The 25,700-nt window shown below is 44.6% G+C and overlaps 1 pseudogene; it reads right to left on the minus strand.

The window, feature by feature from the left end:
• LOC144326416 (androgen receptor-like) overlaps nt 1-22,784 on the minus strand; it is a 55,100-nt pseudogene extending 32,316 nt beyond the window's left edge.
• Nucleotides 22,785-25,700: the final 2,916 nt, after the last annotated feature.

Genomic DNA, 25,700 nt, shown 5'->3' on the forward strand with positions numbered 1-25,700 from the left:
ACTCATTGTGTAAATAATGTATATAAAAGCCTGAGGTTTGGGGGGCAATTCAATCACTGTTTTACAAGCTGCAATAAAAAGCATGAAATCAGTATAGGACTCGATGAGTATATTTCAATTTCAGTTTATGCACAAACATAATCCAACCCCCTGATAATCCATAATCAATGTTTGAAAGGTCCCTACAAATATCGACAGAAGTTAAAATACATGCAAACAAACAAGATTTAGCATTTGGGTGTGGGAGGGTCAAAGTGAATTCTTCTCACCAAGTTGCCTCTTTTCAAGCTAAGAGCATTTCAACAGGGCTCTAAACTGCTTGTGTCTTTTTATGCTCCTTATGACTCCAAAGGGGGGGGGGGTCCATTCAGCCATGGATTATGCTAGATGGCTTTGTTGCAGAAAATGGTGCGTGATCAGGAGTGGCCTATGAAGCTCAAATACTGAGCTAATCCAGCCTTCAAATGGGGAAATTACAGAGAAAACACACACAAAATTGGTGGAGGTGTAAGAATTCTAAGGTCTCATGTAAAGAATAAGTATTCATAAATGCACACATATATAAGTATATATAAGTATCTGAAGAAGTGTGCATGCACACCAAAGCTCATACCAATGAGAAACTTAGTTGGTCTCTAAGGTGCTACTGGAAGGAATTTTTTTATTTTGTTTCGACTACGGCAGACCAACACGGCTACCTACCTGTATATAAACCACGTATCTGAAATAGTACAGGAGAGCAATCCTGAAGCCATTTTGACTCTCCCAATGACGTCAAATATTCCTCTTACATTACACCACCAGCAGGCTAAACAACTTACACACTGTTCAATTCCCTAATTACTGTGCATTTAATAAACACCATTTGTTTAGTCATGTCCATGTGGGTGAAAAAGTCAGCCACTGACAGGGGTGCCAACTGGAATAAAATATTGGGGGCAGGGGCAAATTGTCATGAATCTGCCCCATATCGATCCAGAGCAGACCTCAACGTATAGTTAGCAGAGTAAAAACTTAAAACACGTTGCAGAGTTCCCCAAAAATAAACCAGAGGCAATTAACTTCACCCAGTAGAGTTTTCACTACTGAAGGCAAATGAGCTTAGCGGTCACAAATTCAATTCTTCAGGATCGGCACAACCCATAGGAAATCCAGTTGTAGTAAAAAACTTTAACTTAGCTTAAACTTACAATAAGACTAAAACCTTAACCCTCAGCATACTGTGTACAAAACACCACACCAGAAGGAAAGAGAGACAGAAAGTGAAACCCAGGCTCCTTCTGGCCTATTATGATAGGGCACCATGACCTTGAGAGAAAGAAATAACAGAACCAGTTTGAACCAGCTGTTCAGCTTCTCTGAAGGAATAACCCAAACATCAGGAACATTCTGTTTGTTTCTAGGCACAAAAGAAAACTCGCTAGAAACTTCCAGCTTGTATCACACAGGGCTCCCAGTTACTGCCACTGTAGTTAACAGCACTCAAATTCCCACATTGCAATATTTGCATGAATAAACAACAAAGTGTCTGTGAGAGTTTAACAACCGTTTTTGTTATGGCATGAACTTTTGCGCGCGCATTCACCCATGGGTTTTATTCCATTATTTTCACTGATTATAAAGTTAGCACTTTTGTTGCATTTTCTAATAATTTTTTCTTGCACTTTCAAATTGAATTCAACCTCTTATCCCACATGAACACACATTTCAAGAAATAATTTAAGAGAAGATGATGGGAGTTTGCATGGATGCCTAAAAAACAATAGCTCTGGAGGCAACCACACAACGTTGGATTTGAAGAGACCAGAAAGGCCACATGCTGATTAAGTCACAGTTTTCAGGATGCTGCAAAACCATTGCAGAATTTTAGCACTGGTCTGAAGTGAATCAGACAATGTTGGGTTTTTGAGTGTATCCCCTGGTTTGAGTATCAATTACAGTGGTACCTTGGTTTACGAACTTAATCCGTTCCGGAAGTGTGTTCTTAAACCAAAGCGTTCTTAAACCAAGGTATGCTTTCCCATAGCAGCGGGGGACTCAATTTACAAATGTAACACACTCAACAGGAAGCGGAACATGTTCTGCTTCCAAGGCAAAACACCTACTTCCGGGTTTGCAGTGTTCTTAATGCAAGTTGTCCATAAACTACGGTAAGCTGTTCTTAAACCAAGCTGCCATTGTACTCCGTTTGTGGGGGTGCTGTAAAATGCTGGGTTCACACTGCAAAACAATTGCAAAACTTTGGTACTGGTTTGGAGGGGATCCCAGATTTCAGGGTTTGTAGTTAATGAAGCTAAAGTCAATCTTACAACATGGCATTGTGAGTAACAGTGGATCATTATCTGCACTTGGTCATTTTCATGGCACCTTTGACAGGAGCATGGTGTTTAAGAAGCCTGCAAACTCACCTCCCCAACCTCTCTCTAGCCTGTCAAGGATTGTGAGATTTATGGGTGCAGAACTTTCTCAATATTTCTCAAATGTTCCTGAATGTTCTGAAAACAACTCGCAGCTGTCGTTTATCAAGTTAATCATGTGAGACTCAAGGTCACTACTCAGTGGAAGATAATGTATCTTCCTGCCTGCTGGGCAGTTTATCAGTCAGTCTTTTCTTTCTTTCTGTTTTTCTGTCTGGTTTTTGCTTCTGTAACTGCACACGCTCCTAAGAGTAGATGATTTTGTACCTTACTAGGGATCCAGTAAGTCCTGTATGCTTTTGGACCTCAGTAAACTATTACTGAAGAATTCTGTTAGCTGTGTGTGTTTTACTCTTCTCCTACTCTGCCTTTTCCCTTTCACTGGAGTTGAGGCATGGAAACCGGAGGGGCGTTTGATTTTGCACCAGCCCTGTCAAAGCTCACACAACTCACAGAGCAACTTGTCTAGACAACCAAGAGAAGCCTTGACCCCAGCTGCCCCCTCTGTGGTTGCCCTATGGCCAGTAGGGTCAATGGTCACAAAGGATGGGAGTTGTTGCCCAGCAAAGGAAGGCTGTACACAAGCATATCTGTGGTGTAATGCATCAACATCGATTAAACTTTTTAGTTGCTTGTTACCTAAAAGGTGCCCAAGCAACTCAAATTTATAAGCCATTTCTTACAGAATCTTAAGAGCCTGCTGGATCAGGCCAAAGGCCCCTCTAGTCCAACATCTTGCCATCACAGTGGCCACCCAGATGCCCCAATGGGCAGTGTGCAGGCAGGATTCAAGCACAAGAGCACTTTCCCCTCCAGTAGTTTCCAGCAACTGTCATTGCTTCAGAAGCATTACTGCCTCTGACAATGACAGCACAGCATAGCCTTCATCATTGACTAGTAGTCTTCCTCCTCCATGAATTTGTTCAATTCTCTTTCAAAGCCTCCAAGTTGGTGGCCATCACTGCCTTCTGTGGGAGTGAGTTCCACAATTTAACTGTGCACCTCATGCACCTCAAGGACTTTTTTTCCTCCCTGTCCTGAATCTCCCAATTCAGCTTTGTTGGATGTTCAGGAGTTCCAGGGTTATGAGAGAGAGGGAGGGAGGGAAACTTCTCTATCCACTTTCTCTATCCAGGGTGGCGTTGTGGCTTTAGGTTTTTAATTGGTTTTAATGTAAGTTGCTTTGCGTTTGCCCTGTAAGAAGAGTGATTAACAAATTCAGTAAATGATTATTTACTGGGGGGCAAGAGGATGAGGCAGCCAAGAAGCACTAGTGGGCACTGGGGTGGCACTGACCCAGCCACTTCCTTTGAAAGCTACAGCCAGTTGAAACAAAGAGCAAGAGTCATGCCACCTCTTTGCCTGAAAGGTGGAGGAGGAGGTACTCTTAGGGCTTTACGCGAAAGGGGGAGTTTTTAGCATTTTATGCACAGCTGCACACTTGCCATATGTGTAAAGGCACAGCAACACAACTAGGTTCCTCAGCTCTGAAACGCAGAGCACAGAGGTCCCACACCCCCTCAAAGATGGATTCGCATGGGAGAAAGACCTGCACATATAAACACAGGCAACTCCCAATTTACGCTGAAGGAGCATCTCCACCCCCATCATTCAGCCAGGACACAGTGCCGAGGGCCTTCTGGCGGTTCCCTCATTGCGAGAAGTGAGGTTACAGGGAACCAGACAGAGGGCCTTCTCGGTAGTGGCGTCCACCCTGTGGAATACCCTCCCTTCAGATGTGAAGGAAATAAGCAGCTATCCTATCTTTAAAAGACATCTGAAGGCAGCCCTGTTTAGGGAAGTTTTGAATATTTAATGCTGTATTGTTGTTAACACTCAATTGGGAGCCGCACAGAATGGCTGGGGAAACTCAGCCAGATGGGCGGGGTATAAATAATAAATGATTATTATTATATTATATTACATGGGCGTCACATTCCAAGGCACCGTGCATTTAAGTGTACAGTGGTACCTTGGGTTACATACGGTTCAGGTTACATACGCTTCAAGTTACAGACTCCGCTAACCCAGAAATAGTACCTTGGGTTAAGAACTTTGCTTCAGGATGAGAACAGAAATTGTGCTCCGGCAGCGCGGCAGCAGCAGGAGGCCCCTGTCAGGGAACTGACATCAGAGACACGGGAGAAGGAGAGGGTCTCAGATTCTGCAGGTGAAGGTCCTAGCACAAGGGGGAGACTCAGCTCGGTGGAAGGGGAAGGAAATACGCGTGACACCAAGAGTCCAGGAGAGCAAGGGGAAGAGGAGGTGGAAGGGCTCCGGGATTCTTCCCTGGAAGTCAGTGAAGAGAGCCCAGGCACTCCGCTACCCACGCCCACCCTGCGCAGGAGACTCCTGCGCAATGAGAGGCGGAGACAATTAGGTGTCAAACAGCTTTTATGCTGGCAGAGGTTTAAGAAACGCCCACAGACAGATTCTGCCAGTGACTGAGGCAGTCAAGCGGAGATGGGCTGCGCAGTCCGAAGGGTTTAACCAGGGAACCAAGCACCCAAACGGGGTCGGTTTACGCACGAGTAACTCCAAACCACTACAGCCCCATTAGCTAAAGTGGTGCTTCAGGTTAAGAACAGTTTCAGGTTAAGAACGGACCTCTGGAACAAATTAAGTACTTAACCCGAGGTATCACTGTATATTTAAAACACCATTTAATATAAAAAAATCCTGAAGCGTTTCTGTTAGGGATTATTGGGGCAGAAATCCCCCCCCCCCAAAAAAAAATTTAAGTTGTTTATGTATGTGAGGAACTGTCAGCTTCTAACCTGCCTCCTATTATTCTCATTTGTGGTTTCCCTATTTGCCTTTGATATATGTTTTCAGAGCAATCTTACAACTTATAAACTTTCTCTGCTGCTCTGCGGTATTTGCTTTGATCCACCGTCATTAGCATGCTCTAGCCGGTAACTGTCCAGTTCTTATCTTACTAGTCTGTTCACTGCGACCTTGAATGTGCTTTTTGTATTCCTATGTGCACAGCACGAGGGATTGGATATGGCAAGAAATTAGAATTCCCTATTACAGCAGTCTTCTATTAGACAGGCTCTCCACCTTTTCAGGTGCCTTTTGAGGTCCCCAGACAAGTCTTTTAAATGATTTTAATTGTCCTTTTAAAATCATTCTCCAGCTCGCGCTGTTTGTATTCATAAAGCACCTTTAAAATTACAGGCTTTTCATCTGTGGTGATGTCGTTCTTTACACACTTCAGCTTAAGAGGAGCATCTGAAATTCGTTTCACAGCACTAATGAGTTGTCTTGTCCTTAACTGGGACTTCAAAGAGAATTTGCTAGTCATTTGAACTGGTGTTCAGCAGAGAGAACACCTTTTACATGCAAGCACTTTTAGTGTTGGTATTTTTAAGCTGCCTTTCTCATTTCTCTAAACAAACTTCTTTCTATTAAACTTGCTAGGTTTTTATTTAATCCAAATGATTCTGAGCAATGAATATACTTTATTTTATTTTATTTCCTAATGTGCTTGGGAGAAACTCAGCTGGTCAGTCACTTACTTCAAAAGGCTGTTTTCGTCTTCAAGCCTAAGAAATCTTCTTAATTAGCGGAGCTTTGACAAGTCCTGGGTTCTTATCTCTTCTCACTTCCCTACTACATTTGCAGGCGAGATTCTCTTACATGCTTCTCTCACATGCGTTCCCAAGGTAACCTGGCTATATCAGTTTGGAGGTCAAGTTTACCTCTGAGTGAACTCGGCTAGCAGCAGAGAAACAGGTTTTCTTTGCTTTGCATTTTGGGCCTTTGAAACAGGCTCTCTTTGCTTTGCATTTTGGGCCTTTGCAACCAAATACTTGATTGTTTCCTCTCTAAATTGGTGATTAAAATAAATGCATTTTAATTGACTACTTCATTGGAATGGTGGGAGCCCCCCCTCCCTCTGCTCAGGGCCAGGATCCTGAAACTCCACAGGAGCAGGAGGATAGTATCAACCTAGAGCAATGGTTTGCAGAGGGACACAGTTCAGAGACTGATAGTTGGGCCGAACTGGGAGAACAACAAGGGGAAGAGGAACAGGAGGAGAGAGAGCTGGTTGACTCCCCCTCACTGGAACATAGCTGTCAACGTTTGCCTTTTTTAAAGGGAAATTCCCTTATTCTGAATAGGATTCCTCGCAAGAAAAGGGAAAAGTTGACAGCTATGCACTAGAAAGCATGCAGCCTATTAGTCTTAGAGCTAGACAATTGGATAGGGTAGCCTCTCAGAAGGCTCAATGTGTTGGGATCTCCGCTCGGCCAAGCTGATAAAACTCATTTTCCGGCCGAGCCTTTGGAATCGCCCTCCCAACGAATAATTAACGACCTGAGCCTCTGATAAGGCCTCAGGCACATTCCCATCCAGCAGAGAATCCAAAATAGCACACAGAACTGATGAGATTTATGGCTACATCGCTATGCTTTATTTCTTACTACGCAGACAGCAAAGAAATATACATCCTCTTCTCTATGAAAAGCAGAGAGCAACTGAAACAAAGGAACAAAGGAACAGGAAACCACTAACGTCACATCCCGTCTCCTCTCCCATGAGACTTCCAACAGCCTGGAATGTCTCTGGAATGTAAACAGAGTCCTGTGACTCTATGCAGCTGCTCAGTGGCAAACAGAAACTAACACAATGGTGGAGGGATCACGTGGTTAGGAGACAGGAGGACAGAAATAGCTAGAGGGAACTGGGAGGAACTCAGTTGGGAGCACCTGCATGGTGAGAATGGACGCTGGATTTTGTGCTGTGTTTAATAAACCTTTCTGTTGCTGTAAAAGACTGCTTTTGCTTTGTGCTGTTATCTACAGAGATGGGGGCGGGATAAGCCTTGCCTCGCAGCCTGACATAAGCCCTGATAAGGACACCTGTTGATGGGGAAATTTTTCATTGCCTAGCAACTTGTTCAAGGCCATTTACAAGTTTCTTCTAGAATATTCTGACAATCACAATCTTCTCAGAACTGCTGGGAAAAGAGGCACCTTTCTCCACCTATGGTGGGGCTGCCCACAGGGTTTTTGTGGGGATTAAATGAAGAGGGGAAGAACCATGTATGAAACCGTGACCTTCCTGGAGCAAAAATGTGGGCTATAAATGCAAATTAATAACAATACATCTTAAGGTCTTAATAAGTAGACAAATTGTTCTCACGCCCACAGTTTCCCCACACACCCCTAGTTAGTTAAAATACTTTTTAACCCTACCACGGCAGCTAACATGAAAATAGAAAACGTTTATCAAACAGCTCAGCAAAAAAATCTAGAGGGGGGAAAACAGGACGAATAAGACATTTCAGTGACATTTAGTTCTACTCTGAGTTTCTTTTTTTTTTTTTTTTTTGCAAGTAAATTTTTATTCAAAATTTGTAAAGAAAAAAGTACAAACACATACAAAAATAAACATTTTAACATAACTTATTCATCCTATTTTCATGCTATACAAAAATAAAAACGTACAATCATACCAACAAATAATATAAACCTTGGGCTCTACTTAGCCCTTGACTTCCCTTCACCCTTTTGGTAAGTATCAAATAAATCCCAGGTAACGTAATTAGTTTATTAAAGTTTATAGTTATTAGCTGATAAAGTTTTTCTATTACCGCCAGTTCCTCCTATATCTCCGTTCCAATATATTTCCAAAATTTACACCAATTTTTTTGAAATTTCTGGTCATCTTGGTCTCGTATTCTGCTTGTTAATCTATCTAGCTCAGCATAATTAATCATTTTGACCTGCCAGTCACTTACATTAGGTATAGTTTCTATTTTCCAGTTTTGTGCCAGCATAATTCTTGCGGCTGTGGTGGCATAGAGAAATATTTTTTTATCTTCATTTTTTATTTCCTTACCCATAATTCCCAGCAAAAAGGCCTCAGGTCTTTTGGGGAAAGTATATTTAAAGACTTTTTTAAGTTCATTATAAATTGCTTCCCAAAAAACCTTCACCTTGTTGCATTGCCACCACATATGGTAAATGTCTCCCTGCACTTCACCACATTTCCAGCATGTCTTATTTTCTGATCTATACATTTTAGCCAATTTTGCCGGCGTGAGGTACCATCTATAGAGCATTTTCCAAACATTTTCTCTCAAGCTCGTACAGGCCGTAAATTTAATATCTCTATTCCACAATTTCAACCACTTTTCAAATTCGATGTTATAGCCGAAGTCAGATGCCCATTTAATCATTGCCTCTTTGACTTCCTCGTCCTTTGTATGCCATTCCAGTAATATGTCGTATAATTTAGACAAAGTTTTGTTTTTACCTTCTATTATTTCTATATTGAATTTTGATTTCTTATCCTCAAAGCCCATTTTTCTTTTATCTTGCTTTAACATATCATTCACCTGATGATATTGTAGCCAACCGGTGAATTGATCCTTTATTTCCTCGTACGGTTTAAGTTTAGGCCCTTGTTCTGAATTTCTTACCAAATCTTCGTAAGTGGCTGTCTTCCCTTCCATGTTGATCTTTTTTATTGTTAAGACCTCTACCGGTGAGATCCACCATGGTGTTTTTCTTTCAAGAAGATTCTTATTTCTTTCCCAGACCTGATATATTGGGCCCCTGAAAATATGATTTAGGAAAGCCCGATGGACTTTCACCTTCTCATACCAGAGATATGCGTGCCACCCATAGCAATTATTAAAACCTTCTAAATCCAATAGATCTCTGTTCTCCAATTTTATCCAATCTTTTAGCCAAAGTAGGCACGCTGCTTCATAGTATAAACTCAAATCTGGGAGAGCAAAACCTCCTCTTTCCTTTTTATCAGTTAATATTTTCATTTTAATCCTTGGTCTTTTCCCCTGCCAGATGAATTTCATCAGGGTTCTCTGCCATTCTTTACATTGTTTTAAACCTTTAATAACTGGAAGAGTTTGAAATAAGAACAACATCCTCGGCAAAACATTCATTTTAACCACTGCTATCCTCCCTAAGAAGGAAAATTTCATCCTCCCCCATATTTCCAAATCTTTCTTTATTTTTTGCCATGTAACTTCATAATTATCTTTATATAGATTTATGTTTTTTGCCGTGATCCACACTCCCAAATATTTGACTTTTTTCACCACCATGATTTCCACTTTTTGTTCTAGATCTTTCGTTTCTTCTTTAGTTAGATTTTTAACCAGCATTTTAGTTTTATTCTTATTTACCTTAAAACCTGCCACCTCTCCAAATTCCTCAATTTTTTGTAATGCTTCTTTTACACTATCTTGTGGGTCTTCCAAAGTCAAAACAATATCATCGGCAAAGGCTTTAATTTTAAATTCCCTCTTTCCTACTCTAATTCCTTTCACTTCTGTTGCCTCTCTCAGTCTCTTATTAAGTACTTCCAAAATTATAATGAATAATAAGGGGGATAGGGGGCAACCTTGTCTGGTCCCTTTGTAAATGTTAAAGTATTCTGTTGTATTATTATTTATCACCAGCTTTGCTTTCTGTTCTTTGTATATTGCTTCTACGCCTCTTCTAAATGTTTCGCCAATTCCCATCCTCTCCAAAACCTTCTTTAGGAAGTTCCATGATACATTGTCAAATGCCTTTTCGGCGTCTATGAAAACCAATGCAGCTTTTCTGTCTATTTTCATATCCAGGTATTCAATAATGTCAATCAGGTTCCTTACATTATCCCGTAGTTGTCTCCCTGGGAGAAATCCTGTCTGATCACCATGAATTTTATTAGTCAAGACCTTCTTTAATCTTTCCGCCATTATATCCGCAAATAGTTTATAATCATTATTTAATAATGAAATTGGCCTATAGTTCTTTACTTCCATAGTGTCGACCTCTTTCTTAGGAATCAATGTAACATAGGCTTCCTTCCAGGTGTTAGGTATCTTTCCATTTCTCAGTATATTATTCATAACCTCTCCCAGCACTGGTGATATTTGGTTAATTAATATTTTATAATATTTGGCCGGAAGGCCGTCCGGTCCCGGCGCCTTTCCAGCTTTCATCTTTTTAATAGCCTTTTTTATCTCTTCCTGTGTTATTATCTCATCCAGTGCTGCTCTTTCATCTTCTACAATTTGTTCCAGATGGAATTTTTGCAAAAATTGATCTATTTCTTGTTCTGTTTCCTCTCCTCTTTTATACAAATCCTTATAATATCTTTGGAATATTCTTTTTATTTCTTTTGGTTCTTCCATAATCACATCTCCTTCTTTTATTTTACTGATCATACTCAACTTCTTCCTTTCTCTCAGCTGCCACGCTAGATATTTCCCTATCTTATTTGCAAATTCAAAGTTCTTTTGGTTCATCCTCTTAATTTTCCACTCTATCTCTTGGTTAATTATTGTAGCAAATTTAGCTTGTAATATTTTTAAGTTCTGTTTTAAACTCTCTTCACTAGGGTTAACTGTTAATTTTTTCTCGTTTTCCATAATCTGTGTTAAAATCTGCTCTTTCTTTTTTTCTTTTTCTTTTCTTAGTTGGCTATTTTTCTGAATCAAAAAACCCCTCATAACCGCTTTTCCTGCATCCCACACCATGTCTATGGAAGTTTCTCCATTTAAATTCCACCTAAAGTATTCTTCAATTGTTTCTATAGCCTTATTTACTATCCTTTGATCATTAAACAAATATTCATTCATTCTCCATCTGGCTGTTTTAACCTCTCTACCTTTTAACTCCATGGAAACCGCGCTATGATCAGATAAAGTTCGGGGCCAAATTTCAGACTTGGTTAGGTTCTGTACCAGTTCCCTTGAGACCCAAATACTGTCTATCCTCCCCCAGCTCTGATTCGGATTTGAAAAAAAAGTAAATTGTTTTGCAGTGGGGTTTTTAAGTCTCCAAGCATCCGTCAATCCCAAATTATTTACCATGTCAAAGAAAGATCGTGGTAATTTACCTTCTTTCCCATCTCGTCTTTTTGTTGATCTATCCATATTCGGCGTCACCACCCCATTAAAGTCTCCCATCAATATCATTTTCTGATCCGTCCATTCCATTAATATATTGTCTAATTCCAAAAAGAATGCTGATTTTTTCTCATTCGGGGCGTATATTCCAACCACAACTATTTTTTCTCCATGAAACACCATCTGCACCACAACTACTCTCCCATGCTCATCTTTGTACAGTAATTGCGGGTCATATTTTTCCTTTATATAAATTACTACCCCTCTTTTCTTAACCTTGTCTGAAGTCACAAAGTCCAATCCCAGCCTTTTATTGCTTAATACCCTCTTATGTTTTCCTATAACATGCGTTTCTTGAAGACAAATTAGGTCCCAATTCTTTTTCAGCAATACATGTGCAATCTGATTCCTCTTATTTTTATTGTTCAAACCGTTCACATTCCAGCTTATTGTTTTTAAAGCCATCTGTTTAAACTCTTCTGACTAATTTAACTAGATTAAATAGACACTACTGTTCCTTACTCTCCTCCTCCTGTTCTTCCCCTTCTCCTATTAAGCTCTCCTCTTTTTCTTCTTCTTCTTCACTCCCTTCACCCTCCTCGTCTCTCTGTCGTTCCTCCCTTTCCGCCTCCCCTTCAACTTTCCCCAGGTCCTTCTCATATCTTCTCGCAAATTTTTGGAGTTCAACACTAGAGCTTAATTTAAACCTTTTTTCCTTAAAGTAGAATGAAATGCCTTCCGGAAACTCCCATCTATACAGTATCCCGTTCTTCTTCAATTGGTTTGTTAGTTTTTTATATATCTCTCTCCTTCGAAGAAATCTCGAAGGAATTTCTCGAAAAATAATAATTGGGTTTCCTTCAATATATAACCTTTTTATGTGGTTCTGTTGTAGTATTTCATTTCTTATTTCCAAAGTGTTGAACATGACAATTATATCACCTGGCAGCTTTTTCTTTCTGGCTCTATCTGATTTTGGTCTTATTCGAAAAATGTTTACTAAATAACCATTTATCTCCTCCTCACTCTTATTTAACCAAGTTGCCAGCTCTTTTATCATTTTAAATCTAATGTTTTCGTTTGGGGTCTCTGGTACACCCCTCAGTTTCAGGTTGGTTTGATTTTGCCGCATTTGCATCATAGCCATATTGTCCAACAGCTCTTCCTGAACTCTTTCTATCTCTTTAACTTCTGCTCTAATTCCATCCACCTCCTTCTTACTGGTTTTCATATCTTTTTGCACCTTTTTCATTGAATCATCCAAAACCTTAGTTCTTACTGATAAATCTTTAACCTTTCCTGTCAATTCCCCCACCACTCCCTCCAATTTCTTGTCCAAAATGTCCTGTACCTCAAGTAATTTTCTCTCAATATATTGTTCATTATTTTTAAATTCTTTCCTTATTTCGGCCATCAGGCTACTATAGTCTTTAATTTCTTTACTTTCCTTGGCATCCTCTTGTCTCGAAGGCCTCCTTTCCGCTGGTGTTGCCACCCCCTTTTTTGCACCGTTTGTCATTTTGTAAGCTTAAAAGGTCTTAGGGTCCACCACACTAATGTCTTTCAAAAAGAGATGAGGCACAGGATCGCAGATAGTCTCTGATGGGTAAATAAGTTACCGGGTCTGGCTTTGGGGTGTAATAACAGATAATAGGCGTCAGACTATTCACACACACACACAAAAAAATCAATCTTTACCTTTTATATTCTTTGCCCTCTTATAGGGTGCAATTATAAAAGTTTGGCGTCACCAAAGTTTGCCCTTTACAGGAGACTTGGAGGTTCTTCCGGAAGTGTTCTTTATGCTGATTTAAATTCTCCTATTTGGCTTTTGGTGCACGTCCCTTTAAATCTCAAAAACATGCAGAGGCATAGTAGATCAAGGGCAAGGTGAAATGGCAGATAACAGAGCCAAGTTAAGTCTCAAAATGGCTTCCTCCTCCCTTTTTTAACCCCATAGGGAAGTCAGATATAAAACCAGCGTTAAGGTCTGGGGGGGACCCAGGCTTTCTTCCACCCAATTCAAACCAGAAAGTTGATGATAGCGATACCGTCCTCAAAAAGCCTGCCGGTTAAGGCATCAACCAAATGCCCCAGAAACCTCCTTTCCTCCTCTCCAGCCCGGTAAAGAGTCTCTCTATCAAAAAAAAGAAAACTCAGTATTACCTTGCTTCCAACTCTTTGTACTTTGTGCTTTGTAAAATGTACTTAGTAACCGAGGATATTCCTTCCCCTCACTAGCGGTTACTTTCTTGCTTTTTCATTCACGTCTGCCAGCTTTTCGCTTTACTCCTTTATCAATCTTGCCGCCAGTAGTGAATTCCTCCTTCTTTTGTCTTTAATTACTTCTCTGCTGGGTACTTCGTTCAGCATTCCTTTTGTTTTTCAAAGCTTTAGAACTACTTCCCAGCTTTTCCTCTGTTGTCGGAGGTCCACCGCTTTCACTAGGAGCCTGAGGCTGCACAGCATGGAGTCTGATGCTTCCCCTTCTCGCTGCGGCTCCAGACTCTACTCTGAGTTTCAAGGTTGATCCAAGATGTCGTCCTGGGTTTCCCACATCTTCCCATTTAAACTAATGTGATAATAAATCCAAATTATTTATTGGGTTCCCAGTGTTACTGAACATGGTTACTTGATCCTAGAAGTGGAACAGGGAAGTTCAAAACTCAGCAAGTGTTTCAAGAAGCATAAATAACTGTCCTTCCAGATTGAGTTTTTTACCTCAACGAAGGTAACCTCCGGTTGCGGGCAGGATCCGTTCCAGAGCTCTGGTCGGATCCCGATGTCTCCGCAACCGGAGGGACCACTTCTGCGCATGCGCACACGGCAAAACACTTCTGGGTTTGCTGCTTTCGCAACCCGAAATTTACGTTACCCAAGGCTAACGTGAGCGCAGGTGCCACTGTATTATTATTATTATTATTATTATTATTATTATTATTATTATTATGTTAATGGGGGTGAGGGAAAGGTCTGCAAGGGTCTTTCACTTGTGTTTGCTGAAACGTAAGTGGGAGCCCTGATTGCACAGCGGATCCGACTAGGGTTCAAGCAAATTTGAGCAGGAAACCTTGCAGTGCAGCCTTGCTCAATGCAAGAAGGTCAAGAACTAAGCTGTTGGAGCTGATGCAGGTGGGGATGTCGCTGCTGTGATCCCACCCATGGTTTGAATGTTCATGGGTTCAGCTGAAAGTGTGTACCTGCCTCACGGAGTGTGGCAACCTGGTATACTGGCACTATGTACCACAATCCTGCTTCATGCATTCCGTGTGTGTGTGTGTGTGTGTGTGTGTGTGAGAGAGAGAGAGAGAGAGAGAGAGAGAGAGAGAGAGAGAACATGTGAACCTAAGAAAAGCCCTGCTGGATCAGGCCAATGGCCCATCCAGTTCAGCATCCTGTGTTCACAGTGGCCAACCAGATGATCCAAAGGGAACCAGCAAGCAGGATATGAGCACAAAAGCTCTTCTCCATCCACCTTCTCCAGGCCATGGATAATTTCATAAACGTCTATCATACTGTGTCTTATTCATCTTTCCTCTAAACTAAAAAGTCCCAAATGCTGCAGCCTTTCTTCATAGAGAAATTGCTCCATCCCCTTGATAATTTTGGTTGCCCTTTTCTGAACCTTTTCCAGCTCCACAATATCATTTTGGGGGTGAGGTAATCAATTGTTTCTACAAGGGTCTCCTGCAGATGCCACTATATCAGGAAGTCCATTTCATATGTCGTAGGAATCAGGGCTTGAATGTGAAGGCACATGCCTTTGGATCTCCCTTCCAGTGGCATAGCGGGGGGGGGGCAGAGAGGCGGTGGCCCTGGGCACAAAATTCTGAGAGGCTGTACCCCACAACAGGCTCCCTTGTGTGGCTGAGCTCCTGCTGCCTTCCGGAACCACAGGGAGGCAAGCTGCACCTGGGCAGGGGCCTTCGGGACAGCAGTGGTGCCTCCTTCTCCTTGTGGCCAGCAAAGGGATGTCTGACCATGCCATGCCCCTGGGCTGGCTGAGCTGGGAGGTGGCAAAACCACCAAGCCAAAAAGGCATGCAGCTGCCACCACCACTAGCAGCAGTGCCGGCAGCCATGTGCCTCGTGGGCTCTGCACATGCCCCCACCCCGGTTGCCCAATCCACCAAGGGGGCGCAACATTTGCCCCACCCTGAGCACAGGCAACCCACATTATGGCATTGCTCCCTCCTGTTACATATCAGGCCTGTGTCATGTTCATTATCCAGTTGTTGCCTGCTGAATCCTTGTTTTCAACAGGCTCTTAAAGTGGATTTTTTAAAAATCCAGTCTGTGTCTGTTTCGGATTCGAAATCGTTTTCATACGTATATTGAAGTGTTTCTTAGATTTTTTTGCTGTTAAATTTCTCTGAGATGTTTCAGAGGAAATGAGTCACAAATGTATTCATGTAATTAATATATTGTGACTAAGGATACTGTGAGCTACGGTAATTATGTCCTGACTGGAAAAGATGGACTTAGAAAGCTTTTCTGCTTAGTCTGAAGACCACCTCCCTCTAAAATACAAAATCAGCTGATGAACAAGATAAAAGCCCTTGAGGCTAGAGAAGGGGGTGGGGGGAGACACACAAATAACTACGGACTAAGGTAAAGGACCCCTGGACGGTTAAGTCGAGTCAAAGGTGACTATGGGGTTGCGGCGCTCATCTCACTTTCAGGCCGAGGGAAACGGCGCTTGTCCACAGACAGCTTTCCGGGTCATGTGGCCAGCAGGACTAAACCACTTCTGGCGCAACGGAACACTGTACAGTGGTACCTCGGGTTACATACGCTTCAGGTTACAGACTCCGCTAACCCAGACATAGTCTTCAGGTTAAGAACTTTGCTTCAGGATGAGAACAGAAATCATGCTCCGGCAGCGCGGCAGCAGCAGGGGGCCACATTAGCTAAAGTGGTGCTTCAGGTTAAGAACAGTTTCAGGTTAAGTACAGACCTCTGGAACGAATTAAGTACTTAACCCGAGGTACCACTGTAACAGAAACCAGAGCGCATGGAAACACCGTTTATCTTCCGGCCCAAGCGGCACCTATTTATCTACTTGAACTGGAGTGCTTTCGAACTCCTAGGGCAGGAGCTGGGACAGAGCAACGGGAGCTCACTCCATCGCAGGGATTCAAACCACCAACCTTCTGATTGACCCTCCTCCATGAATATAGCTGTTTACTTGGCCGTTTTCCTATGTCGTGAAGGATGAAATTTCAATTCAGTGGAGCAGGGTCAAGATATTAACTGGTATGCATGAAATTTCAGATATAGCTATACGTATAATCCCTAGTGTAGTAAGATAAGACCTTTGGAGCAGGCATTTAAAAAAAAAAAAAAATTATGAACCACCCTACTAGATAGGCCATTGGCCTGATCCAGCAGTCAGGCTCTTGTGCTTCTCCCTAAACTATAAAGCCCCAAACACTTTTGCTTTTCCTCCCATAGGAGCTTCTTCAAATCCTTGGGTGGTTTTGGTTGTCATCTTCTGCACACTTCGCAGTTCTGGTTGGGATTCATCTGTCTCAGGAAAAAATGGGTGAAAGATGAAGAGAGCAGGTTAGAGTTACAGTAGGGGGGGAAGGGGAGCAAGGAGGCAAAAGGGAAAGCAGCAAGCAAGCAGAGGGAGGGAGGGAGACAAATGGACCAACGGAGGAAGAGGGATGGAGATGGAGGAGAGCAGACCCAACCCAATGGCCATGGAGGAAGTCACTAGGGGAGCACAAAAGGCAGTGAAAAGCAAACCTTTTGAGTTTCTGGTCCATGGTCTCTCTGGCCTTCAGAAGCGCCAATGCAGCTCCTTACAAAGACTCAAGGGATTGGAGGGGGTGTATGTGCCAATACAGCTCCTTGCCAAGGGCACAAGGGAGTCTAGGTACCCCTATGTTTCCACTGACTTGCAATTACTACTTGTGCTGCCAAGATCATATATGAGACCAGTTCTTTGGACAATATATCTGTTAGTATGTGAGCGCCAACTCTTGGGGTTCCTTTTCTTTGTCTCAGCAGAGTTCCTCAGGCAGCCAGACTGACTCACACAGACACTAACGGCCTCACCACACTTCATGCCCTGATAAGGACACCTGTTGCTGGGGAGAATTATTGTTGCTAAGCAACTGTTCAAGGCTGTGCTTTGAGGCTCGTTACAAGTTCCTTTTGGCAATACACCAACAACAGCTACATTTGTATCATCAAAAATATTCAATAACATTACCGTAGTTTTGGACAACTAACAATAGTTTCTTCAGTAATACAGTATTTATCATTTCTGCCAAAATTAAATACCAATAATCTTGCACCAATTTACATTCCTACCAGAAAACCACCAATCCTTTCTGATATCCATGTTTCAGCTGCTGTGTTTAAAGATGCAGGAGGATGAGACTTGCAGAGGGAGGTCCAGCACCGCACTTGTCACTTTCCCCCCAGGATAACAAGGAACCATTAATGAGCACTCTCTCGGTTCGGTCAGTCAGCCAGCTACAAATCCACCTAACAGTTACTTCGTCTAGCCCACATTTTGTTAACAATTTTAACAATTTCTCTGCAAGAATGTCATGGAGGACAAGCTACACTATGTCCACAGCTTTCCCGATACACCAAGCCTGTAACTCTACCAAAAAAAGAAATGTGATTTGTCTGGCATGACTTGTTTTTGAGACTCCCATGGCGGATCTTAGTAATCACAGCATCCTTTTCTAAGCACTCACAGACAAACTGTTTAATGATCTGTTCTAGATGTCAAGCTGATCGGTTGGTACTAGGTACCTGTCAAATGAGCCTCATCAACTCAGAGAATGACCTGCAATGCTCCTGCAAATGATCTCAAGCTGGGGTGTGAGGGTTCAGTTGAACCTTGAGGTACCCTGGGCCTAAGATGCTCAGGTCTTTGTAACTTAATACAAGGACCTTGAGCCTGTATCGGTAGGAGACGGGAAGCCAGTGCAACTGTTCTAAAAATGGTGTCCCCAGCCAGAAGTTCCCATCAGCAATCTGGCCACAGCATTCTTACCCCAGCTGGAACTTCCAAACCAGGCCCAAGGGCAGCCCCACATAGAGCTCATTGCAGTAATCCAGCTTTAATGTTACCAACACATGGACTACAGTGGCCAGGCTGTCCCTGCTCAGGAACTGGCCAACCAGTCAAATATGTTAAGTGTTAAATCACTTTTGGAATTGCAGCCCCGGGAGAGGAATGGGGGGGGGGTGTTTCCTAACACCTCTCAGGACCCTTAACAAACTACAATCCCCTGGATGTTTTGGAGTAAGCCATGGCTGGTTACAATGGCATGATGACACTTTAAATATATAGTTTAGTTGGGCCACACACACCCAAACCTTCCTGGCCCTGGAAATAAAGTGAGGTTGGAGAGCTCTCAAAGACACCACAATCAAAGAGATTTGCAACCAAGCTAAATAGCCCCAGGGTCTCATAGCATAGCATTATTGAGCTGGAAGGGACCCAAGGGTCATCTAGTCCAATCCCCTGCAATGCAGGAATCATCGCTAACAAATAATAGACCCATCATGGAATTGTAGGGTCTGCTAAGAGACTACAATTAAACACTTTTAAATTACATTTTGTTTTAATGGGAAATAATTTCAGCACTTTCTTGATTCACCCATTGAAATGAATGGGACTAAAAAATGGTGGAAAGGTGACTCTAGTCTGTTTTTTATGATAAGTAGGGAGGGGACAAGCTGACAGTCTTCTATCAAATTGCTCAGTAAAAAATAAACCTGTTCCCAATTTGCAGCATTACAGGAAAAGACACAGGGATCATGAATAGCTTATTGAGCAGCTGTCACATAATTTTTAAAAACCTCATTAATGTTGTTTTAAAAATACAGTAACTTCTTATTGTAGTTGTATTTAGTTACTTTGCTTTATTGGGTAGATCTATGTCACTCACCACCACCAAAGTTCTGACTGCAGGCCTTATGACTGGGGGGGAGAGGGAGAGGAGACATCACCATCTGTCCAATGGAGCTGCAGTCCAGTTTCCCGTAAAATGAAAACAAGCTTTTCTATACTTGCCCGTAAGCAATCCATTAGGCCAGCCATCTGCACAAGCAAGATTCAGCTGTTCCGTTTTGAGGCAAGTGGGTTTTACCATCCAACAATAATGTGAGAAATAAATATTATTTAACAGCTCAGACTGTAATGCTTTAAAACTGCAACGGGGCCACGAGCTGCAAATGTAAAGGTCTAATCCAGCTCCGTTGACGTCAATGGGAAGCCTTTCCATTAGATTCCACAGAGGGATATGGCCCCAAAAAAGTATTAGGAAGGGAAAGGGTAGTCAACTACTGTGCTTAGAAAGTATATTATTTAAAATAAAAAATAAAAAACACTTGGGAAGCCTAGCTTAATTCTCATCCCCAATCTATGACATTTCTATACCTGAAGCTCCCAAAATGTTTCCCATGGGTGTGGGTGTGTGCAAAATTGATACGTTGAATTCAAGGATGAGACTCCGATGGGAATTTAAATACTTTGCTCCCTAAAAGTCCAACCCAAGTCAAAAACAATTTCTTGGGAAGCAACTGAAATGTTACAGTCACAGTTCCAGGTATTAGGCATGCAAAATCTTCCATTCTGACCTATTTCCACTTTGTCCTGGACGGAACCGATTCTTGCTGTGTGTACAAAATGGCCCAAATAGAAGGGTGGTTTAGGCATAATACAGTTGGATTCACACATGAATCAACTTTTGATCCGGGAGACCCAACCCCTTTTTCCCTGACTCTAAAGTTTCTATGGGTCAACATCAATGCATTGCCTAAGATGCTTGCAAGCACCACACAGGTACCATTTGCATTACTCACCAATAGTTTAAGGCTACTTATGGACAGTGACCCTTCCATGAAAATGAGGACTGGGGCAAGGGAGAGGGAGTTGCAGGCCAGAGCACAGGGCAGCATGACAGCTGTGTTTTTATCACTGAGCTGCATTTCTAGAAGGCAGGACAAAATGGCGGGCAGCTGAAGTCTTCAAACCAAAAGCAGCCCAATATGAGATTCATACCTACACACAAAGGGGTTCTCTCTGTGCCAATGTTTCAAAGTCCTAGGTAGGTTCAGAGTATGGAAATTCTGGCACAAGCACCTTCCCAAACGAGTCATGAGAGAAGCAACGGCAGTGAACTCTACCAGAATCTCACTCAAAACAACAAAACAATGCTACGTTCAGGCAGAGGAATCCAACTGTATTAGGAATCCAAAAAGTCACTATAGCCAATGAAATCAACACTTCAAAAAATTCCCCCGAAATCCTGATGTTCAGAGTCAGTCTAACGAAAGATGCATCATCATCAGGACTGAACAAACTAACAATTTACCCCAATAAAACTGATGTGGGTTTTTTTAAATGTGGTTTTTCTACACCCGATTGACAAGCTCAGCAGGTAGACTGCAAACCTGATGGTCTATACCTGTCAATAGCTCCAAAGCAGGGTGGGCCTTGAACCAGCTACCCTTAGATTGAAGCCTTCCTTTGGACCCCTGGCCTGCACCAATTCACACCCAAGCAAATTGCAGGAGATGTGCTCAAGAGTTCATGCAATCCACACACACCCAACCAACCTAAAATAAAACTCAGGCTAAAAAATACTGGATGCAAGCCTCCCCCTTCTTTTTGAAAACCTGGGATCTTTCCCCTCCAACTCACCTACAAGAGTTTTGCAAAACCCTACCAGCCTTTGGCGAGGACGGTCTTTGCATGTTAGCCCTTTACCTCATGTCTCCGTAGGCCCCTGTGTAGCTCTCCATCCACGGAGGGAGCTCCGTCTTGATGCAGTCAGCGGCAGGGGCAAAGGGCATCCTGCCCACCATGCCCCCGGGGTACAACACATTGGATGGTTGGAGCGTGGCACCCTCTTGTTCCAATGGGCCCTGGCTCCTGGCATAGCCAAAATAGGCGGGGGGGGGCACCTTCATAGAGTTGCCCTTCCTCGGTGAAGAAGTGGTGCCGTCTCTGGCTGGGAGTGCCAGCATAGTGGGGCGCCAAGGCAGCAGGCACGTCTCCAGCACGCCGGCACTGCGGCTCCCAAGCAGCACTGCCGGGTGCGTACTCCAAGGGGCTCTCTAGCTTGATGCACCCCCCATGGGAGGCTAGGGCCAGCTGAAAGTTGTAGTAGTCACGGTTCGGGAAGGTCCCCAACGGCTCCTCCAGCTCCAGAGAGCACTTGTAGAGGCTTGGGTGGCCCGGCATGTCCATGGCCAGCACGCCCTCGCCACCACCAGCGCCTCCCTTCTTGGCTTCCACGATCTTGCAGCCGTCCAGTGTCAGGGGCCAAGGGTGCGCGCCAGCGAACATGCTGTTGCTGTGGGTCGCCGCCATTTCGCCGACGCCAGGCGCATCGAGCGCTTCCACCGCCAAGCCCATGGAGGTGGAGACGGCTTTGTGCAGCTCCTTGGCACTCACGCCCAGGTAGTCAGTTTTGTCGGAAGGGGCTTCCTCACCTCCTCCGCGAGGCTCGCCTCCTTCTGCTTTTTGCTGAAGACTGCTGTTGCCCAGAATGTCTTTGAAGTCCCCGGGACGACTCTGGAAAGAGAAGCCTCCCAGCAGGGCCAGAGAACACGGAGCGGACGACGAGGGCGAGGACAAGGACGCCTCCCCCCCATCGGGGGACTGCAGCGTTTTGCTCACCTGGGACTGCTCTTCCAGCAGCAGGTAAGAGGGCGAACCCGAGTCTTGCTGGTAGGCGCTGGGCTCTTGCAAGCGGGACCCCGAGGAAGACGACCCTTCCGTCGCGGACGCCGACGCCTGGTGGCTGGGGCCAGCCTCCTCTCGCAAGGATCCGGGGCTCTGAAACACTTCGCGGACATTCTTAAACAGGTTCTGGAAGGCGCTCCGAAAAGCCTTCGCTGGCGGCCGGGGATTGACCCTGCCCAGACTGACGGGCACGTCCATGATCTCTCCTGGATGCTGATGTCGCTGGAGGGCAGGGCGGTGGGGGTCAGCCTGCTGTGCTACTTCTATTTGGCCCGGGGCAGGTCCTGGAGACTCCTCGACTGGGCGGGGTGTCAGCTGAGAGAACCAGGCTCTTCTACTAGCTTCCGACGGAGACCAGTAGCCGCAGGGCCACCCTTGGGTCGTGGGGCGCACGCGAGGCGCTCCTAAGTTGGAGCAGGTGCAGTGTCAATGGTGTGCGAGAGAAAAGCCGGTCGACCCTGGCCTATCGGATCCGACGTCCCCTGCCTCTGGAAAAGTAGAAGTCAAGGCTCTACTCCGCTGGGGGTGGGGGGTTCTTTTTTGTTTTTTCAACCTTCCCAGCCGGAGCAAAGACGCAGTCGTTGGCAGTTGTTGCTGCCGCTGCTGCTGTTGCAAACTGACGCCTCTTGCAGGGGTGAGCTGAAGTTACAATCGGGAGAGAGAGAACGGACGGACTGACGCTTTGGAGGCAAGGCAGACGAACCACCCGAAGAAAATGAACTCGAGCGCGCAGGGAGGGCGGAGACAGAGGCGGACGTTGGCGAACCGGAGGGAGGCTTGTGAGTCAGAAGGCCGGGGAGGAGAGGCTAGACTGGCCGCCCAATCGGCTCAGCGGCCGAGGAGATCCCCTGGATCCGGGGCGGAGAGATCGGCAACAAGTCGCGGTTGGTGGGAAATGAACAGGAGAAGTGGCTTCCCTGGGCTGGCCACACCGCGCGCGCTCGCGCTCGGCTCCGCTGCAGAGCCGTAGCTACGGGCGCCGGTAAGCGGCGGAAGCCAGCCGGTTTTTTTTGCCCGGGGTTGTTGCAAAAATGTGTCCTTTGTTCGTTCCCTGGATAGGCAGAGCCCAATTTCCTATCAAGGAATAGAGTCAGGAGCAACGAGAGTAGATAAAACCAGGCTTTATTTCTAAAACATTATCTCAAAAGAATTAAATCGGAAAAAGGTAAAAGGCGGATCTAGACGGATCCTCGTGAATTCATATGATTTTTTCATTCAAATTAAATAAAACCACCATGATACTGTAGACCATGTCTTACTCTGTAGACAGCATCAAAAAAATCATGCATCCCCTATTTCGTGGGGCCGCAGGGGCGCAAAAACATGGTTAAAAAACACGGATCCTCATGGATCCTCATGATTTTTGCACAAGACCAGCCCAAAGTCACAATCAGATAAAACATCATGGCCACGGGCACAGAATCCACCACAAAAATCACGGATCCACGGCTTCCTGGCCATACCGTGGCCCAAAAACGTGGTTTTGAAGCATGGATCCTCATGGATCCTCACGCTTTTTGCATTGGGCCAACCCAAACCCACTGTCAAATCACATATCATAGCCAGGGGCACAGCCTACACCACACAAAACTCGGATCCACGCCTGCCTGGCCATACCGTGGCCCAAAAACGTGGTACCGAAGCATGGATCCTCATGGATCCTCATGATTTTTGCACAAGACCAGCCCAAAGTCACCATCAGATCAAACATCATGGCCAGGGGCACAGCATCCACCACAAAAATCATGGATCCATGGCTTCCTGGCCATACCGTGGGCCAAAAACGTGGTTCCGAACCATGGATCCTCATGATTTTTGCATTCAGAGACCCTAAACTCGCTGTCAAATCACACATCATGTCCAGGGGCACAGTCTGCACCACAGAAAACTCAGATCCACGGTTATCTGGCAACGGCATGGCCCAAAAATGTGGTTTTGAAGCACGGATCCTCATGGATCCTCACACTTTTCGCATTGGGCCAACCCAAACTCACCGTCAGATCACACGTCATAGCCAGGAGCACAGCCTGCACCACAAAAAACTAGGATCCATGGCTTCCTGGTCATACCACAGCCCAAAAACGTGGTTTTGAAGCATGGATCCTCATGGATCCTCACACTTTTCGTATTGGGCCAACCCAAACTCACTGTCAAATCACACAACATGTCCAGGGGCACAGCCTGCACCACAAAAAACTGAGATCAACGGCTTCTTGGCCACACCATGGCCCAAAAACATGGTTTCGAAGCACAGATCCTCACGGATCCTCACACTTTTTGCATTGGGCCACCCCAAACTCACTGTCAAATCACACATCATGTCCATGGGCACAGCCTGCACCACAAAAAACTCGGATCCACGGCTTCCTGGCCATATCGTGGCCCAAAAACGTGGTTTTGAAGCACGGATCCTCATGGATCCTCATGCTTTTCGCATTGGGCCAACCCAAACTCACCGTCAGATCACACATCATAGCCAGGGGCACAGCCTGCACCACAAAAAACTCGGATCCACGGCTTCCTGGCCATACCGTGGCCCAAAAACGTGGTTTTGAAGCACGGATCCTCATGGATCCTCACGCATTTTACATTGGGCCAACCCAAACTCACTGTCAAATCACACATCATGTGCAGGGGCACAGCTTGCACCACAAAAAACTCAGATCCACGGCTTCCTGGCAACACCATGGCCCCAAAACGTGGTTTTGAAGAAGAAGAAGAGTTTGGATTTGATATCCCGCCTTTCACTCCCTTTTAAGGAGTCTCAAAGCGGCTCACAATCTCCTTTCCCTTCCTCCCCCACAACAAACACTCTGTGAGGTGAGTGGGGCTGAGAGACTTCAGAGAAGTGTGACTGGCCCAAGGTCACCCAGCAGCTGCAGGTGGAGAAGCGGAGATGCGAACCCGGTTCCCCAGATTACGAGACTACCGCTCTTAACCACTACACCACACTGGCTCTTTTGAAGGTCGGATCCTCACGGATCCTAACGATTTTTTCATTGGGCCAACCAAAACTCAACGGCAAATCACATATCATAGCAAGGGGCACAGACTACACAACAAAAAACTCGGATCCACGGTTATCTGGCAACGCCATGGACCAAAAACGTGGTTTCAAAGCACAGATCCTCATGGATCCTCAGTATTTTTGCACTAGATCAGCCCAAAGTCACCATCAGATCAAACATCATGGCCAGGGCACAACATCCACCACAAAAATCACAGATCCATGGCTTCCTGGCCATACCGTGGCCCAAAAACGTGGTACCGAAGCACGGATCCTCACGGATCCTCAAGCTTTTTGCATTGGGCCAACCCAAACTCACTGTCAAATCACACATCATAGCCAGGGGCACAGCCTACACCACAAAAAAATCAGATCCACGCCTGCCTGGCCATACTGTGGCCCAAAAACGTGGTTCCGAACCATGGATCCTCATGGATCCTCATGATTTTTGCACAAGACCAGCCCAAAGTCACTATCAGATCAAACATCATGGCCAGGGGCAGAGCTTCCACCACAAAAATCACAGATCCACGGCTTCCTGGCCATACCGTGGCCCAAAAACGTGGTTCCGAACCACAGATCCTCATGGATCTTCATGCTTTTTGCATTCGGCCACCCCAAACACACTGTCAAATCACACATCATAGCCAGGAGCACAGCCTGCACCACAAAAATCACA

This window comes from Podarcis muralis, chromosome W (genome assembly GCF_964188315.1).
Source record: "Podarcis muralis chromosome W, rPodMur119.hap1.1, whole genome shotgun sequence".
NCBI classification, from domain to species: Eukaryota; Metazoa; Chordata; class Lepidosauria; order Squamata; family Lacertidae; genus Podarcis; species Podarcis muralis.